General features: G+C 35.2%; 2 long non-coding RNA genes across 2 annotated transcripts; both read right to left on the bottom strand.

The window, feature by feature from the left end:
* Positions 1 to 352: 352 nt before the first annotated feature.
* On the bottom strand, positions 353 to 2,969 carry LOC131662052 (uncharacterized). Its single transcript, XR_009301377.1, has 2 exons — positions 1,923 to 2,969; positions 353 to 1,245 (listed from the first exon to the last, which is right to left on the bottom strand). It is a non-coding gene; the product is annotated as an uncharacterized LOC131662052 (long non-coding RNA).
* Positions 2,970 to 8,404: 5,435 nt separating this feature from the next.
* LOC131662051 (uncharacterized) lies at positions 8,405 to 11,021 on the bottom strand. Its single transcript, XR_009301376.1, has 2 exons — positions 9,975 to 11,021; positions 8,405 to 9,297 (listed from the first exon to the last, which is right to left on the bottom strand). It is a non-coding gene; the product is annotated as an uncharacterized LOC131662051 (long non-coding RNA).
* Between the last annotated feature and the right edge of the window lie 9,853 nt (positions 11,022 to 20,874).

The following is a 20,874-nucleotide window of genomic DNA, read 5'->3' as shown; positions in this document are numbered from 1 at the left end:
TGATTAAAAGCTTGTTATATCAAAGTGTAACACTTCTAATTAAGTTAGGATCCCAATAATCAATTGAGTGATGTAGAGCTTCAAACTTTATTATTTTATCTTGGTTAATCGATTAACTCATTAAAATGGCCCATTGATTGTTTTCTATTTTAGATTTTTTCTCTTATATAAAAGAGGATTCACCTCATTTCAAAATACATCAGTTATTTGAATAGAAACTTTCATTTATCATTATTTCTCTCATTATTTTATAGCCTTTTCATCTAAGAGTTGTTGTAGTGGTGTTGTGTTGAAAGTATTTGTTGAAAAGCATAGTTGTAACTCGGTGAACTGACTTTTATTTTTATATATGCAACAATGTTGCGGTGAGCATGAGTCGCCACCGACTTTTATTTTGTCCAATGTTAGGAAAGGTAAAAAGTACAGAAAAAGACCTTTTTGAAAGAAAACGGGCTCGGGGGGTAAGTTATGAAAAGGGAAGGTGCAAGCACCCTTTTCATCCGTAGTTATCTACGGGCTCTTAATTTGCTTAGCTCATGTTTGTTTGTTTTGAGTTGAAAAGGGGCATAAGGACTTTAGCGTGAATGCGTAGCCTTAGTTTTTCGAAAGAGTGTTGAAAAGATATTTTTGTTGAGCTAGGCAGATTAAGAACACTACCCTAACTAATTGGTCCTTTTCTATACTTTTTACGGTTCCTAGGATTATCCATACTATATAGAAGTAGGAAATCCTTGTTTATATTGGACGTATGGGTCATCGAAGGGTCATCGAGGTCGTTGAAGGCAACAGGTAGAGGTACCCTTAGCAATATTCGGAGGGACAATCGTCACTTTTTCGTAGGAAACAATCGAGGGTCATCGAGGGACTTAGTGACAATTTTATATTAAGGGACCTTTGCTAATTGGTACCTCTATATTTCGAGGGACACGACCTTATAATCGAAGGCAACCAAAGAGGAGCGTACCCTAGGGGTGAGTGAGTGCAAGTGTGTTAATTCAAATATTTATCTTGAGTTAGCTAGCTATGTCCAGTTATTATCTTGCCATACAATCCTATTAACCATACATCTAACAATTATATAGCAGTTTATATGGTGCAAAAAGGTAAAGTTCCTACGCTATTACATGGCTTCGGGGTGGGGATTACAAGTTTGCCAAATGGGGATTAAAATATTATTACAATCCAAAATAGAAATTAAAATGGTAAATGTCCATAAAATCCATGAATCTCGGTCTCAAGTGGTACCTCACAAAACAAGAAAAATGTTAGTACGGATATATAAAAGAATGCATGTAAAATGATAAAGAAATATTAACATTTAATCAAAAGGTTTTTAAGAAAATATGAAATTCTAAAAAAAAAGAATAAACTAAAATATTTTTTGATATTTTTTAATATGAGTAATTAAACATAATTAAATTAATCAAACAAAATATTTTTATATATATATTTTTTTTAAATAAAATATTTTGGTGTTTTTTAATATGGAAAAATGATATCTAATTGAATGTTTTTGTATTTTTTTTATATTTTAAATAACCTAAATAAAGTTAGTTGTATTATAGAGAGGAAAAAAACTAAATACTAAAAGATTCAACTAACAGAAAATTAAACTAATCAAACAAACTTCAAGTATATACACCTAAATTTTTTTAACAAAATGTCATACAGGCGGTGCTCCATATTTCTCCACTTCCAAGTTTCATATTTTGAAATAGATAAAAAAAAAAAAAAAGTTTGAGATTTCTATTATATATTTACAAACCAAAGATTAAAAACAAATAAATATCAATCAATATAAAACAAAAACTATGACGTTAATTTTTCAAAACCAATCTACATCGAATGCAAGATAGTCACGTGTCCGTTAATTAAGATTAAAATAAAACAAAAATTAAAAAAGATAAAAATAAAACACATACTATGAAAAGAAGAGAGACACAGTAACATTAGGATCCACACTCCTTTCATCCATATTTCTCTCCTTTCTTGGTCTCAAACAAAACCAAGCTTTTTCACATAAAGCAATAAACAATCAAAAAAAAAAAAAAGATGAAGGCATACGTGAATCAATAGATGGAGATTACCGGTTGAAGTGTGGACGACTGAACTCGGCGGTGGCTGGATCTGGGTGCGGTGGTCGAACGTCCGCGGCCGGAGCAGTTCCACGGTGGTGGGCGACGGCTTCTCCTCCGAATCCGGTGATGGCGGAGCTTCACGGTCGGGTTCAGATGGTACCCGTTTCGATCGACTTCGTTTCACCTCTGTTTTTTATCTCTGCCTTCCTGAAAGAAAAAATAACTTTGTACAATTGTGAGTTTATTGTATGTTTATATTTTGAATAACTACCCAGGTTTATGTGGTGTTTGTGGAAGTCTGACAGTAAGGTTAGTGAAGGTTATGTGAAGTTTCATGAAAATTGGATTGTATTTATGAGTAAAAAAAAAACAAGGGTGAGAGTAGTGAGATGTTAATGGTGATTTACATGGCTATGGAATTTGGTTTATTTGTAAAAAAACGTGCACAGCCTGTGAGAGAAGATCTTTGTGAATTGTCGGCCGAGGGCAATATGTTTTGTATCTGAAAATAAAGATTAGTGGAGTGGAATTGGTTTTGTACCGTGAGAAAGAAAAGGTTAATTGTTTGGGAAAGAATGGAAAAACTGTTTTTGCTGTGAGAACGGAGAGTGTGTAGGGTTAGGATCAGAATTTGTGTGTAATTGTGGTTTATGAGTTTTTGTTGGTAGAATACGTGAGAGGAGAGGGTTAGGATTTGTTAGCCCTTATAGCGTCAATGGAACCAACAGTCAGTTAATTGTCATCAAGGCCTTGTCTTCTATAGTTAATTTCCTTTTAATTTTTGAAGAAGCTGTCTTAAGGTTGTTTTGGAAGGTTGAATGATTTTGTCTCTTACTGTTTTGGAAAGAGTTGGAAATCTCTAAATAATAAAGCTAATGATAATTATAAAAATCTACCTAATAATATATACATATACATTTAAAATAATCTAATATTTGAAGAAATAACATCTAAATTTTTTTTTTTTATTTTATAATTTTTTTTTTGGTTATTTTTTAATAAAAAGTGAATAAAAGCATAAAATTGAATATAAAAAAAATGCTTAATTTAAAAAAACGAAAATTCAATTAAATAATAAATAAAAAAAATACATTTTTTTGTGATTTTTGAAATAAAAATTTAAAATTAAAGTTAGAAAGAAATAAAAGGAAAAATGTCGGAGGTGAGATTCAAACCCGGGACCTTGTACCTGCAAACCTTACTTCCTTACCAATTGTGCTATATTACTTATTCAAAATAAAAAGCCAATTGAAAGTTTAAGAAGCATCAATCAATATTTTGCTATTTAAAATATAACAATTTAAGAGTAAACTATTATATTTTAAAATAGATTTTAAATCGAATATTTATAAAATTCAGGATATCAATGTAAATGAAACCTAGATTTTATAAAAACCCAATTTTTGAAATAGTTTTGAATTTTTGAAAAGTGTGGGCAAATTTTGGGGTATGACAGCTGCCCCTGTTCAATCTTCTTAAACCTGAGGATGTAGATTGGCTTGTGTGCCTATCGGAATCTGAAGGTGGAAGAGTATTGAACACTAGAATACCCAGAAATTTGCCCTTGTTGATGTAGGGACTTTTGTATGAGATGGGCTTAAAGATGCCATCCGGAGGTTGACAGAGAACTGTCTGAGATGGGCTTAGAGATGCCATCTAGGTGTTGACAGAGTATTGTCTAAAGCAGACGCTTTTCAGACTGAGTCATATACATTGATTGTGTCTTAATGGGAGATGAAGTAATGTCTTATAGAAGACTACCTGAATAGGTTCCTGAATGGGGTAGATCACTGAATGATGTAAAGGAGATTTAGGCTTTAAACAAAGCTCGGGAAGAAGTGTCTTGTAGAAGATTAACTGAGAAGCTCCTTCAAAGGACAATAAATATCTTAGAAAAGATTGGATAAATGCGTTAAAGAAGATTTCCTAAAAAGGTGGAGATATGCCTTAGAGAAGACTACCGAGAAAGACTATGATGTGTCTTGAATAAGACTAACCTAGAAAGGTATGACGTGTCTTAAACAAGACTTGCCTGGAAAGATTGATAAACGTCTTAGAAAAGACTACCTGGAAAGGTTGATAAACGTCTTAGAAAAGACTACCTGGAAAGGTTGATAAATGTCTTAGAAAAGACTACCTAGAAAGGTTGATAAATGTCTTAGAAAAGACTACCTAGAAAGGTTGATAAACGTCTTAGAAAAGACTACCTGGAAAGGTTGATAAACGTCTTAGAAAAGACTACCTGGAAAGGTTGATAAACGTCTTAGAAAAGACTACCTGGAAAGGTTGATAAACGTCTTAGAAAAGACTACCTGGAAAGGTTGACAAACGTCTTAGAAAAGACTACCTGGAAAGGTTGATAAACGTCTTAGAAAAGACTACCTAGAAAGGTTCCTATAAAGGATGAGAAATTCTTTGAATTATCTTTGGAGAAAGACATGGAATGAAGTATCAGAATCCTATTTATGTCTTGAATGAGCGTTATGATTGAATTGTTGATACAATCGTCTTTGTATTGTATTTGGATGATAATGTTCTTTTGATTGTGGAATGACCTGAAAAGGCAAAATAAGTTTTATGCAATGTCATGAATCATGATGCATGTATTGGTGAGGTTCTCGAGATAAACGAGAATGTTGTATGTTATGTATGTATTATGAATGATGCATGGATGGACTATATAGTCGAAGCATATTGGTAACTCTGTATATTAATTGCTGGTTGAGAAAATAAATCTCTGTGTGATGTCGGAGATGATGACAAGGGGATTGAGAATTCTTGTCTTCCGTTCGATGATATCCAGCTGGGGATTTTTATTACCGCTTGGGGATGAAATTAAAGTGGCTTGAGTGATTTGATCCTGATGTGCCCTGATTGGGGATAAGAGAGATGGATAAATGACCAAGTTTCCACTGTGAGTGCCAACTTTACTGGAGAGTGAGTTTGAACAAACCCAATTGGAGCAAAAGATTGTATCAGAGAACCGGCAGTGTCGCAGATGTAAACTCTGTTGGGGAACTAAGTTTCTGTTGGGAAGAGAATATTTGAAGATAACTTCTCGAGGATTACTCTGTGAAGATATTTTGTGAAAACAACTCTGTGGGGAAGATTCCCGGAGATTTCAAATTTTCATTGCCCCATGTCTTTAGGTACCATACGTGGTCCTTCGTTTGTGAGAGTCTACCTGCCCCTAGGGTCGGTAGCCTGATATACCTGACGCTTGAGATGACTGGAACCAGAACTTTAAATGAGAGACTGATACTGACACCATCTGATACTAGTAGCTGAACAACTCTTGCTGAGATTGGTGACCAATGCAACATGCCCCCAGTGATGGACTGGCGTTTCTGGTTGTTCACCGCCTTCGAGAGATTTGATGAATCATGACCATATTGCCCCTGGATATCCGAATGCTTACTCAACAGAGTATTTCGACTGCTTTTGTGCCCCTGAGGGTGATCGGAATTTAAGATATTCTTGCTCGAACTCAACGGAGTTCTGAAGACAACTTGTCCCTTGAGAGGATTAAACTTTTCATCAGCAGCTCATGATGGAAGCTTTCCTGGTGTCAAATACTTGTTCATATGCAAAGAATGTTTAGTATGAGAAATATAATTCTAATGCAAAGTGCATGTTTGTCTTGAAGTTTAAAGAAGAATTTTTTTTTTGAAAGGATGTCAAAACATCATTATTTTTTCTTTTGTGAAATGTGGTGTGATACCAACTCAAGTGTTTTAGCAAAACTCATAGGAGTCGGTTTACCGTATTCTCGTTACAGTATGCTTTCGAATTAACCCTGCTTCAATTAGGACTTTTGAGGGTTGTAACGTGGCCAGGTTCACGGTTTTAGAAAAAAAAGATTTTTAGGCTCAAAATTTTATTGGTGCCCACCCCCCTTCGTGATGTTCTCCAACCTAAGTTCAGTTAACTTGACGCGAGCATTCATCCTTCGAGAGGAGTTTGAGACGATTGAGGAATCAATGAGGTGTTTGGACATGGCAGTCACTTTCCTTATATTCTTGGTGTCTAATCACACGATCTTGAATTTATAGTCACGCGACTTTACCCTTTTATTGAGTATCTTTTTTTGTTTTTGTTTTTTTTTTGTTTCCCTAACTTTTGTCTGGACAAATTCTTTTGAATTTCGGGTTTGAAGTCTAGCGAGATGCCCTAACTTTTGCCTAAGTCACTTGTTTTCAAGTTTGTTGACTTAGCTGGCTTTCTTTTCTCTTTTTTTTTTTATTTTTCTTTTTTTGAACAAGTCGTATGATCCTAAGATGTCTTCGATTTGTTGGAAAGATTGTGACTACCTCATTTCTTGGTTGACGAGGGATAGCCATTATTGCATTGTCATATTTTGACCTCCTGTTGCGAGGGATGACCAACGCGGTCTCGACTTTTCCACAACCTTTTGAAAGATAATCATTTTTGTATCCTTAGACGCGTGCTCCTGATGAATTTTGAATACTCAATCAAGTTAACTGAACACTACCCTGCCCCTAGGTTAAATGTGAGGGTTTTTCGCAGAGAAAAGAAACTCCTACTTCAAGGCTCAAAGGGGTTGGCAAGGGATTAACTTCCTTATATCTCCAGTATTTGAGAATTTGAAACAATGCCTGTACATCATCAACAGGGTTTTACTCGAAAGCACACCATTTGAGATTATTGGTATTATGTGTTTGTCATTCTCCCTTCAGAGTCATCATGCTTTATCACTGAGAGTTTGGTATCACAAGCAAAGAAAAACATATTAGAGCGAGAGCGAATGGATTTTTTCAAGACAAACATATTCAATGCATCATTATTATAGTTCAAAAACAAACAAGCATGACATATAAGCAGTATTGAATCAAAACAAGAAAGACTATGCATAAACATGCATGATGATGTAGAGATTGTCAAAGTTGAGGAGATTTTCTCCGTATGGACTTATTGCTTTAGAAGATCCATTGAGTCGAAGTAGAAATTCAAATCTGGATTTCAGGTCCAAATGATGATAACCTTTGTGTCGATCAGGCTTTGAACCTTGTTTCTGAATGAATGGCCATCATCAATCGAATGACCAAGTGCCCTATAGTGGAAAACAAACCGAGCTTTAGTGTCTAAACCTGCCGATTACTCCTAGGGAGAAGATTCTGACGAAGTCACACAAGAGTTGTAAGTGTACAGCTTCAGGGATTTGAGGAAGAAGACGAGAAAATCGTTGTCTAGTTTGCAACATTAGAAATGGATTTTGTTGCAGCTTTGCCTGAAGACCTTTGATTTTCATCTTCGAACTTCCTTTTATAAGAATCAAGCTCACCATGTCCAGTGGGTCATAGCCTCTGATTCGGGATACCTCTGAATTTGAAGGTACATGGCTAGAGGAAAATAAATCCTCTTGCCCCTTGATAGGTATGGTGCCTATAAACTGAAGACATATGGCTAGAGGAAAATAAATTCTTTTGCCCCTTGTTAGGAATCTGGCTCTTGAGGATGGCACTTGGAATTGCGCGCCCTAAATACTTGAGATCCTTGAAAAAGGTTAGTTAGGTAAAGAGTTCAAGTTGTTAGCGTACACAAAAATCCTGCAAGGAAACCAAGCGGTTAGGGTATAAACAAATCCTGCGAGGAAACCAAACGGTTAGTGTATAAACAAATCCTGCAAGGAAACCAAACGGTTAGATAATGAATACAAACAAGTCACACAAGTAGCCTTAGGTTTAAAGGCTTGCATGAAGTTCAAAGGTAAGTACCCTCCCCACTGAAGTTTAGTTGGTTCAACCTGTCCTAGATAAAGATCGGGTTCTAGGGTGCTCATATCCCTGATCTTTCTCGTGGGCATTGTCTCAACATAGCACTCAATCGGCCAGCCAAAAGCATCCCTTGAGTCCAATCTCAATGAGTGTAGCATCGAGTATCAACCGGCTTCAGTCAGGAATCCAAAGCCAGCCATCTCACTACTTCCTATAGGCCAAAGTCAAGTTCACTAAGGTTCTAAGGGCGAATTAGTGCTTAATGACACCACGCGGTAGCCAAATGTCTCCTCGATCAAATTCAAGGGCCATCAGGACAAACCAAAGTGTCGCACTAACGGTGGCCACCGGTTCAACCATAACGATACATGTCGTACAGTTTCCCTGGTCTCATGCCACATACTTAAGGTACACTAGATCCGGGTGTAGGACCTTTCACACAATAACAAACCCAAGCAATTCCCTCAAAAATAAACAAACAATTAAAAACATTTATAATGAACTAAGCCCTAAGGTAAACCCCTCTTAAAGACTCCCCAGCAGAGTCGCCAGTTCTGTAACTCGGTGAACTGACTTTTATTTTTATATATGCAACAATGTTGCGGTGAGCATGAGTCGCCACCGACTTTTATTTTGTCCAATGTTAGGAAAGGTAAAAAGTACAGAAAAAGACCTTTTTGAAAGAAAACGGGCTCGGGGGGTAAGTTATGAAAAGGGAAGGTGCAAGCACCCTTTTCATCCGTAGTTATCTACGGGCTCTTAATTTGCTTAGCTCATGTTTGTTTGTTTTGAGTTGAAAAGGGGCATAAGGACTTTAGCGTGAATGCGTAGCCTTAGTTTTTCGAAAGAGTGTTGAAAAGATATTTTTGTTGAGCTAGGCAGATTAAGAACACTACCCTAACTAATTGGTCCTTTTCTATACTTTTTACGGTTCCTAGGATTATCCATACTATATAGAAGTAGGAAATCCTTGTTTATATTGGACGTATGGGTCATCGAAGGGTCATCGAGGTCGTTGAAGGCAACAGGTAGAGGTACCCTTAGCAATATTCGGAGGGACAATCGTCACTTTTTCGTAGGAAACAATCGAGGGTCATCGAGGGACTTAGTGACAATTTTATATTAAGGGACCTTTGCTAATTGGTACCTCTATATTTCGAGGGACACGACCTTATAATCGAAGGCAACCAAAGAGGAGCGTACCCTAGGGGTGAGTGAGTGCAAGTGTGTTAATTCAAATATTTATCTTGAGTTAGCTAGCTATGTCCAGTTATTATCTTGCCATACAATCCTATTAACCATACATCTAACAATTATATAGCAGTTTATATGGTGCAAAAAGGTAAAGTTCCTACGCTATTACATGGCTTCGGGGTGGGGATTACAAGTTTGCCAAATGGGGATTAAAATATTATTACAATCCAAAATAGAAATTAAAATGGTAAATGTCCATAAAATCCATGAATCTCGGTCTCAAGTGGTACCTCACAAAACAAGAAAAATGTTAGTACGGATATATAAAAGAATGCATGTAAAATGATAAAGAAATATTAACATTTAATCAAAAGGTTTTTAAGAAAATATGAAATTCTAAAAAAAAAGAATAAACTAAAATATTTTTTGATATTTTTTAATATGAGTAATTAAACATAATTAAATTAATCAAACAAAATATTTTTATATATATATTTTTTTTAAATAAAATATTTTGGTGTTTTTTAATATGGAAAAATGATATCTAATTGAATGTTTTTGTATTTTTTTTATATTTTAAATAACCTAAATAAAGTTAGTTGTATTATAGAGAGGAAAAAAACTAAATACTAAAAGATTCAACTAACAGAAAATTAAACTAATCAAACAAACTTCAAGTATATACACCTAAATTTTTTTAACAAAATGTCATACAGGCGGTGCTCCATATTTCTCCACTTCCAAGTTTCATATTTTGAAATAGATAAAAAAAAAAAAAAAGTTTGAGATTTCTATTATATATTTACAAACCAAAGATTAAAAACAAATAAATATCAATCAATATAAAACAAAAACTATGACGTTAATTTTTCAAAACCAATCTACATCGAATGCAAGATAGTCACGTGTCCGTTAATTAAGATTAAAATAAAACAAAAATTAAAAAAGATAAAAATAAAACACATACTATGAAAAGAAGAGAGACACAGTAACATTAGGATCCACACTCCTTTCATCCATATTTCTCTCCTTTCTTGGTCTCAAACAAAACCAAGCTTTTTCACATAAAGCAATAAACAATCAAAAAAAAAAAAAAGATGAAGGCATACGTGAATCAATAGATGGAGATTACCGGTTGAAGTGTGGACGACTGAACTCGGCGGTGGCTGGATCTGGGTGCGGTGGTCGAACGTCCGCGGCCGGAGCAGTTCCACGGTGGTGGGCGACGGCTTCTCCTCCGAATCCGGTGATGGCGGAGCTTCACGGTCGGGTTCAGATGGTACCCGTTTCGATCGACTTCGTTTCACCTCTGTTTTTTATCTCTGCCTTCCTGAAAGAAAAAATAACTTTGTACAATTGTGAGTTTATTGTATGTTTATATTTTGAATAACTACCCAGGTTTATGTGGTGTTTGTGGAAGTCTGACAGTAAGGTTAGTGAAGGTTATGTGAAGTTTCATGAAAATTGGATTGTATTTATGAGTAAAAAAAAAACAAGGGTGAGAGTAGTGAGATGTTAATGGTGATTTACATGGCTATGGAATTTGGTTTATTTGTAAAAAAACGTGCACAGCCTGTGAGAGAAGATCTTTGTGAATTGTCGGCCGAGGGCAATATGTTTTGTATCTGAAAATAAAGATTAGTGGAGTGGAATTGGTTTTGTACCGTGAGAAAGAAAAGGTTAATTGTTTGGGAAAGAATGGAAAAACTGTTTTTGCTGTGAGAACGGAGAGTGTGTAGGGTTAGGATCAGAATTTGTGTGTAATTGTGGTTTATGAGTTTTTGTTGGTAGAATACGTGAGAGGAGAGGGTTAGGATTTGTTAGCCCTTATAGCGTCAATGGAACCAACAGTCAGTTAATTGTCATCAAGGCCTTGTCTTCTATAGTTAATTTCCTTTTAATTTTTGAAGAAGCTGTCTTAAGGTTGTTTTGGAAGGTTGAATGATTTTGTCTCTTACTGTTTTGGAAAGAGTTGGAAATCTCTAAATAATAAAGCTAATGATAATTATAAAAATCTACCTAATAATATATACATATACATTTAAAATAATCTAATATTTGAAGAAATAACATCTAAATTTTTTTTTTTTATTTTATAATTTTTTTTTTGGTTATTTTTTAATAAAAAGTGAATAAAAGCATAAAATTGAATATAAAAAAAATGCTTAATTTAAAAAAACGAAAATTCAATTAAATAATAAATAAAAAAAATACATTTTTTTGTGATTTTTGAAATAAAAATTTAAAATTAAAGTTAGAAAGAAATAAAAGGAAAAATGTCGGAGGTGAGATTCAAACCCGGGACCTTGTACCTGCAAACCTTACTTCCTTACCAATTGTGCTATATTACTTATTCAAAATAAAAAGCCAATTGAAAGTTTAAGAAGCATCAATCAATATTTTGCTATTTAAAATATAACAATTTAAGAGTAAACTATTATATTTTAAAATAGATTTTAAATCGAATATTTATAAAATTCAGGATATCAATGTAAATGAAACCTAGATTTTATAAAAACCCAATTTTTGAAATAGTTTTGAATTTTTGAAAAGTGTGGGCAAATTTTGGGGTATGACAATAGTTCTCTTGTAATATCTTTGTAATAAATTTGAAGGTTGAAAGATAAAACTTAAAAAAGATTGAGTAACGGTTATTGGGATGATCATGTGTAGCTCTACTTGGTTGTACATGGTTTTTGGGATGATCATGTGCAAAAGTTCAAGTTGTTATTGAAAGGTTGTTTGGGCTAATCATGTGAAAAGTTCAAGATTGTTTTAGTGGATATCTCAAGAGAAAAATCTATATAAATGTAGTACGCCAAGTGGTTTAGGCCAAACCATGATAATTTTCTCATTTGATCTTTCTATTCCTTAACTCTTTCATTTTCAGTTATTTATTTTATTCAATTTCTCCTTCTCTTCTTTCTTCTATATTCTAACATAACATTTTTAAAATTAAAGTTTTTTAGTAATTGTTTTTTCAAAATATCAATATCACAATTATCTCCCTATTTTGTTTGGAGTTACTTAGACATTAAGTGGCATCAGAGCCTAATTTTTGTTATAAGACTAATTGTCTCAAGAGGATATAACTTTAATCGATTCACTAAACAGACCTCCATCCTTCAATGGAAAAGGGCATGCTTTGTTGACATAGATGATGAGAATCTTTATAAAGGGGGTGAATTATGATATCTGGGCTTATATAAAAATGGTCATTTTGTTCTTACACATCTAGTTAACCGTGTGGTGGAAAACAAAGATTGTCGCCCGCGCAGGAGAGGAAGCGAGAAAGGGAGGCTAGACGTCCAGTAAGATGTTGCGCTTCCTTCATATTAGTGGGGCTCCTCATATTGATGTATGCGTGGCAGTTTTTGGATTGAATTCAATCCCCCTCCTCGTTAGCATAAATCCCAAAAATTTTCCCGCTTGTACTCTAGAAGAGCATTTGGCCGGATTTAGGTGCATGTCATAATTTCTTACTGATTGCAGGATGTCCTCCTGTTCATTAACGTGATTGTGTCTTTTTGTCGTCTTGATAATCATGTCGTCAACATACACCTTAAGGTTTTGTCTAATCTTATGAGCAAAGGCAACATCCATGAGTCGCTGTGTAATACGGTGAACTGACTTTTAAAGAAAATGTCGCGGTTAAGCATGAGTCGCCACCGACTTTTATTTTATCCAATTTTAGAAAAGGCTAAAAGAACAGGAAAAGACCTTAAAAAGATTTTGAGTTCGGGGGGTAAGTTATACAAAGGGAAGGTGTAAGGCACCCTTTGCATCCATGGTTATCCATGGGCTCTTAATTGCTTTAGCTCACTTTTGAATTATTTGAAAAGTTTGAAGTGTCGTGTGTGAATAGTAAAAAGATTTCGTTAAGGACTTTAGCTTATAAATAAGCGTAGCCTTGTTTTGAAAGTATTGGAAAAGAGTGGGGAAATTTTGAATATGAATTTTGAATTTGAAAAAGAGTTTTTAGAGCAAGCAATTAGTAGCAACTACCCTAAGTTTAGAAATTTGTTCTTTTAGCTTTTTGGGCAAAAGGATCTATCCATACCATAAGAGGGCAGGAAGTCTTTCAATTGGATGTTGAAAGGGTCATCGAGTTATCGCTCGCCATAAGACTGTCCCTCGCCATAAAGAGGGCAGGTAGTCTAAGGGAAGGATATAATAGTCATTAATCTTTTTAGACATCATGCGAGGATACCTTAGCAATAGGGACTGTCATACCCCAAAATTTGCCCGCATATATTTTCATATGTCATTTTATTTCAAATAATTGACATAGCCCGGTCGGTGAGGAAGTAAGGTTTGCAAGTGCAAAGTCCCGGGTTCAAATCTCACCTCTAACATTTTTCCTTTATTTTGCATCTAACCGTTTTAATTTTATTTTTATTTTATATTCAAAAATCACAAAAAAGAATATTTTTATTATTTTAATTTTTAATTTTCGTATTTAAGCATTTTTTAAAATATTAATTTTTCAATTTTTTCATTTTTTATTCACAAAAATATCAAAAAAATCATTAAATAAAAAATATATATATATATCTTGTTTATGTTTCGTTTCATGTTAGGATAGTCATTTAGCATTTCGCTTTAGAATAGTATATAACTTAATTTTTATCCTATTTAAAAATATATATAAACAAAAAATATTTAGAGATTTTATTCCTTCTTTAGATTATTCTATTTTTAGAACAACACTTTTATTTTTGGAACGAATCAATATAAGTAATTAAAATATCAAAATCAAATCACATTTTGATTTGAAGTTTTGATTATGTTAATTACTATTTGATTTTTACCAATTTTGTTAACCTAACATCTTTGCATAAATAGGGTCTCAATTTAAGACTTTGGGGGACGGCCGCACCAATTTCCATGATCCCATCATCTCTTCATTTTAATCACAGTCACGTACAAAAGTTAAACCATTACTAACCTTGTTTTGTTCAATAAAAGAGATCCCTTGCTCATTACAATGAATCTCTCCATCAGCCTTCAAAATTTCACATAAATCTGTGACAACAATCAACATCAAAACCAACATCATAATCATCATCGTCCTCTTTGATTTAATTCACACAAAACAGCCGTAAACAATAATGAAAATCTAACAGATCTTGTTCCCAGTTGTTTTGTTTTTGCAGAAAGGAAAAGACTGAAAGAAGCCCTCCATCATCGAGCCCCTGAACCGCAGTGAGAAGCCTCCGATTGCAGCTTGGCCGAAACGACGAACGTGAATCTACTTGTGAGGACTCACGAAACCGCAAACCGTCAGGACCGCCGCTGATGTAGAATCGGTCATCGCCGGAGTCTCAGACGCGCAACCGTGTCTCCTTGGACAAACTCTTTTCCGACCACACATCTGAAACCTCTGCCACAGCTTCGCAGACAGATGACCGATCGAACCACTCGCAACACCGCATCTCCAAAATGCACAAAATCAAGTATCGCAACGCGTCGACTCCGACGGTAACCATGTGCTTTCTTTTTCGTTCTCAATTTCCATTTCTCATTTGATTATTGCTTGTTCATGTGTTAGAATTCCCAATTTTTGTTGAAATCTCATGAATGCTGTGTTTTGGATTTTAATTGATTGGTTTTAATTGAGAAATTAGAGGGAAGGTTGATTCATTAAGGTTTTATGTTTCTAGACTGTTGTTGAATTTGAGTGAGAGACCTTTGAAACAGAGACAAAAGAGTTGAGAGTTGAACGAAATATGCAGAGAAGGAGAATTTTATGTATGTATCTGATGTGTTGTTTGAATTGCTGTTGGGATTTTATTACTGTGAATGAAGAGAGATAGAAAAATCTATTTAGAGAAAGAGATGTCAATGCCATGCTATACCAAATGCTCTCCTTTTTTTTAGTGAATTTTTTTTACTTAATTTATTCTAAACAAATCGCCACGTGTCAGGTTGTAATTTGTTGTTGGATTCTATATTTTTTTTTTGTCGTGGCATTTGCGTGAAAGGAGGGTTTGCCTTCCTATTTGAATTTTTCTTTCTATACTTTTTTTCAATTTATTTTATTAGTTATTATTATTCTAGTTTTATTATTTAATAAGTATGAGTTTTAGGTGTGAAACTTTGTATTTTTTTTATTATCCAGTATCATTAACATGTGCTTAGAACTATCATGTGTTTAGATTTAAAGTTTTACTAACTTTAGTATAATATCATTAAAATACCAAAAACAATATCAAACATAAAAATACAAAAAATTATGTTTAGTTAAATTTTATTTTCTTACTATTATCAAAAATACAAAAAAATATTCAATTTCATTTAGGATTTAATTGTTAGATTTCCCTTTGATAATATTTTTCATATTTTTTCATTATTCATATATCATTTTATATATACGTACTAACACTTTCTGGTTTTCTTGTTTTGCGAGGTACTACACTTATAAGTTATTTAATTTTGCACTTAATCATTCGATTATTATAATAATTTTCTATCCCCATTCGTTTAGTTATGTAATAGCGTATGACCTTTACATTCCGCACTTTAATTTTTTGTACATATTTAACTGTTAGTTTAATAGGATTGTATGGCAAGACTAATAATCAACCGTTAGATCACTAACATCAAGATTAAATATTTGAACATAACACACCTATATTACTGCTCACACACTCACCTTTAGGGTACGCCCCTCTTGGTTGCCTTATGGATAATTATAAAGGTCGTGTCCCTCGGAATGTAGAGGTACTCATTAGCAAAGGTCTCTCGGTATAAAATCGTCATTAAGTCCCTCGATGACCCTCGATTGTTGCCTACGAAAAAGTGACGATCGTCCCTTCGAAATTGCTAAAGGTACCTCTACTTGTTGCCTTCAAACGACCTCGATGACTCTTCGATGACCCACACGTCCAATATAAACAAGGACTACCTACTCCTATATAGTATGGATAGTCCTAGGAACCTTAAAAACTACGGAAAAAGACCAATTAGTTAGGGTAGTGCTCTTAACCTGCCTAGCTCAATAAAAAACATCTTTTCACTACTATTTCGAAAAACTAAGGCTACGCATTTACGCTAAAGTCCTTATGCCTCTTTTCAACTCAAAACAAACAAAACATGAGCTAAGCAAATTAAGAGCCCGTAGATAACTACGGATGAAAAGGGTGCTTACACCTTCCCTTTTCATAACTTACCCCCGAGCCCGTTTTCTTTTAAAAAAGGTCTTTTTCTGTACTTTTTACCTTTCCTAACATTGGACAAAATAAAAGTCGGTGGCGACTCATGCTCACCGCAACATTGTTGCTTATAAAATAAAAGTCAGTTCACCGAGTTACAGGGACAAATCATTTACCGAGGCAACATCGAGGGAGTTTCAATAACTTTGAAGGCAACATTGCTTTAGGTATCCTCGGAATCGAGGGACTTTGACTATTTAGCATACTTAGAGGCAACATGTTTATAAGGCAACAGGCAACAAGAGAGATTACCCTAAAGGTGTGTGGGTGCAACAATCACGTGATTCAATTTAGATAATTTATCTTGTAATTATTGGTGATTCTATGTTCAATTCAAGGCTTGCACTCCCTAGGATTACTAACCACGCAGTTTAAAATGAGCAGAAATTAAAGGCAGAAATTAAAGTTCCTACGCTATTACAATAAACACCTGCGGGGATGGGGGAAATTAAAAGGCGGAAAAATAAGAAGGATCGATAATTAGTTTTAAACATTGAATGCCTCGATCTTCCTCGAATCTTCGATTGACTCTGATATCTGAGAATTAAACAGAAAAACAATAGGGGTGAGTGTAGGAGTAATTCATAGACCATTGAAACAAACCCTATTTAATCCTATGAGGCAAAATTAAAATTAAAATGATAATTAACAAAGAGAGAGTTAGAAACTTAGCTTTTTGATTGATGGCGCGTAATCGGAGGATACTGGAGTAACCCTGCAAAAAATTCGCACAAAAGAAAAGAACTTTTAGTGTATGAATGATCTACAAACCCTAAAAAGGTTTACAAACCTTAACCCTAAACTTAAAGGATTATTTAAGAAAACTTATTGTGACCCAAAAGATTTAGAAGGCTAAAAATGCATTGATGAATAACACCTACCTGGTTTATAAATGCATCAAGGTTAACAACCCTAAATATTAATTATTAATTTTTAATTAATTAATTAAAAATATATACAAAATAATAATTTTTATCGTGTAAAAACAATTATTGATAAATTTGGAAGAATCGAGTTTCTGATTAAATAAAATAAATGATTATTATTATAAAAATAATTGTTTAAATAACATAAGTAAAAGAAAATAAAAGAAACAAATAAAAAAAGTTATGTAATTAAAACTAAAACTAAAATAAAAAATAAAAAACTTAGCTCAGATTGGGTGTGGTTAGTTTATGAGGGTGTATGGTGGAGCTTCGTCCTGGACCTTCAGATCCTGATCGTTGGGGATCAAATGGCTGATAGGCGAGGATGCATCGTGGTAACACAGGGACTGCTGTATTGAATCTGTGAACCAACAATTAAAAAAACACACTACTTAGCCTGGGATCGAACCTAGGATGGAAAGGATGCGTCAAGAATGCTTTTGCCATATATGCTGTTTCATTCATCTGTTAGTAACATAACCAACAAACAATAAATATGAAAGAGAAAAGAATAAATTTGACTTCACAAAGAATAGTCCACGCATGGGTCCCACGCGTTGGATTCATGAGCGAATCAGAGCGTGAGAGAGAAAGTGGAAAGTTTGACTGGCCACTTGTGATGCTCCGCGCGTGTTGGACAAAGGGAGAGAGAGAGAGATTAGCGCTGACCAGCCATACAAACAGCTACACGCGTGATCCTGTCTGCCATGCTAGACTTCATCTTCTTCCTCCATATTTCCTGCGAATTTACCTAGGATTTTTGCTGCGGTTTTAGCCGCGAAAAAACCTTTGAATCGTGAAACCTGCACAAACAACGTTAAAACAGAAAACTAAACGCCCAGATTTACTAATTGGGATGCTGCGAATCTCATGGTGGTGTTTATATTGTCTTAAAACGCCTGTACATGGTAGTCCGAAGAATAGGACCTCGAAAGCCCTAACAATGGTGGACAAGGTTTCACACGTTCAAGCTTCCATCTAAAGATTCAGATCCCCTCTTTTGTCACCTTAGGATTTGATTTTGATGGTTGGAAGGACTTGAGGATGGCTACCATTAGAGGTTCGAATTTGTAAGCTTTTTGAAAGAATTTTGAGTGAAAACCCTAGTGTGGTGGCCTCCTTTTTCTCTTAATTTCGTCCCTAGGTATACTGAATGACTGAGTATATATATTGGAATATTTTTAGGTCAAAAATAATGAAAGAATATATTCTCTTTGAATGGAAAATATTTGATTGCAAATTTGTATGAAAATCTTCCAATTTGATTCAATATTGTGCCAATCTCAATATTTTCGAAAATATTAGATCCCATGGCTTGCTTGGTCCTCAAGAATAGTAAGAAATAATCCTTTCACTTAAAGATTTGTTTTTTTATATTTTATCTTAATTAAAATTGGATTTAAATGAATAAATTCCAAAATAAATAATAAGAAAACGTGCAATTGGCCTTAGAGGTTACAGATGGGCTTAAGAATCAATTTATATCATAAGAACTTAGGCCCATTTGGAATTTTTTTGACTTTGACAAGTATTTTCCTTTATGCACCTCTTCAAAAAGGCTCAACTTGTGCGACTTGTATCTCCCTCATTTTTAATCATATGAAGGTGTTCTCATAATTTTTAGAAAGCTCAAAGAGTCCTTTAAACACTCCTTTTGGTTTCATCTTCATTGAAGCTTTCATGTTCATGTACACTTCTTTGCAAAAAGATGACTTGTTTGTGATCTTCTAGAAGGACTTGTAATGTTTTGGCTTATATCTTCCAAATAAAGCATTTTTGGACTTGGCATGTGAGACACAAAGTTGTAGAGAATTCAATTTCCTTCAAAATAAGCTTTGGATGGGAAATTTCTGATGTTCCATGTGAATGTTATGGCTGGTCAAAGTTGGGTTGACTTTCTCCTTAAAACCCCTAATTTAGAAACTTAGGTTTTTGATGATTTTGGAGTTTTCTTTGACGCATCATGATCAATCCTCGATCAAATGATGAATGATGCTTCATAATGAGGATGTTGACAAAAAATTAGAAGTTTTGACTGTGGTTTGACCATAGTTTGACTTTTAGGTCAACTAGTCGATTATTGATCGTTTGGGCCATTGAGTGAGCAATCTTTTGAATCAGGGCTTGAAACTTGGCATGAGGATACTTTGAATCATATGAGAAGCCATGGGATTCACTTGAGGCATCAGAGGTTGATTTTCCCTAATTAAATCAGAAACCCTAATTTTGGGTCTTGTTGCTTAGGAGGGAGTAAATGTGCTCTGTTCATATATTATTTTGAGCAATTGAGAGTCAGGTGATTCAAAATATCTTGGGATATGATGGGCAAATTTTGGGGTATGACACGCTGATATATGGAGCCATAGTTTTTGAGGCCTAAGGGCATGCAATTATAGTAGTAGTTTCCTTAGTTCGATATGAAGGCGGTCAATCTTGATTTGTTTGTTTCCTAAGTAGGCGTCCATGAAACTCAGTACATAGTAGCCTGAGGACCTGTCGATTAGGAGGTCGATATCCGACAATGGGTAAAGGTCCTTGGGGGAGGCGACATTCAGATTTGTGAAGTCTGCGCACATGCGCCATTTGTTGTTGACCTTTTGTTCCAAGACTATATTGACTAGCTAGGTGGGGTACTTCGTCTCAGTGATGAATCTAGCGCTGGATAACTTTTCCACCTCTTCATCAATGGCAACCCTCTTCACTTCTCCCACCTTCTGCTTCCTTTGCGCCACTGGTTTGGCGGATGGATGGATGGCAAGGAGATGGCTCACGACTTAGGCATCTATACCTGGAATGTTTGAGGGGTCCCAGGAAAACAGGTCGGCGTTTCTTTTGAGTCGGTCAACTAGCTCCTTCTCCTCCCCTAAAAACAAGGAGATATCTATCTTTGTGACCTAATGGATATGAGGTTTTATTTGAACTTCCTTCAGGTCCTCTATGGGCGTCGGTCGCCACGCCTCTACGCCCAATTTGGGGTCCCAACCCTCGGAATCAATATTTTGAAATTCGGAAGAGTGGTTATCAATAAGGGCAAGCTATTCTCTGGCTGTCTCTGGGCTGCTCAGATAACACTCATGCGCCACTTGTTGATCTCCTTGGATGGTTCCAACTTTGGCATTTAGGAGCAGATATTTTAAGGTTAAATATTCGGTGGATACTACCGCTCCTAGTGCATTGATGGTCGGGAACCCCAGGGTAATGTTGTAAGGCGACATGGTGTCCATAATAAGGTAGCTAACTTTAATGGTTTTAGCATCAGCTCCCTCGTCGCAGGTGGATTCCAGGGCCCCATGACTCATAATCTGTATATGTTCCTCCGATAATCCTATTAGAGAGCCCATGGATCCTTACACGTTGTCCATATTCAGTTGTAACTTATGGAAGGCATTCTAGAATAAGACATTAGTTGAACTACATGGGTATATCTGGACACACAAGATATTCTAGTTGCCATGCTGGACAGTGATGACTAAGGGCTTCTTCAGAAAAAGTGATGTTGACCCCGGTGATTCCTATGGTGCCCTTAGGAAAACCGGGGGATATGATGTTTACTCCGAGCACATTCCTCATGTATCCTTGTCGAGCAGCCCTGGAGAGGCCCCTCCCAGAGATACCCCTAGCGATTGTGCTTGTTACGTGATGTAGGACCCTATCAGTCATCTCCTGAGAGGAAAATGAGATAGTGGTGTGGCCTAGGTTAGTTTTACTGGGACCCACGATGAGCGCC

This window comes from Vicia villosa, linkage group LG3, assembly GCF_029867415.1.
Source record: "Vicia villosa cultivar HV-30 ecotype Madison, WI linkage group LG3, Vvil1.0, whole genome shotgun sequence".
Classification (NCBI taxonomy): Eukaryota; Viridiplantae; Streptophyta; class Magnoliopsida; order Fabales; family Fabaceae; genus Vicia; species Vicia villosa.
Note: the sequence above shows the minus strand (reverse complement) of the source record. Positions and strands in the feature narration are given on the sequence as shown.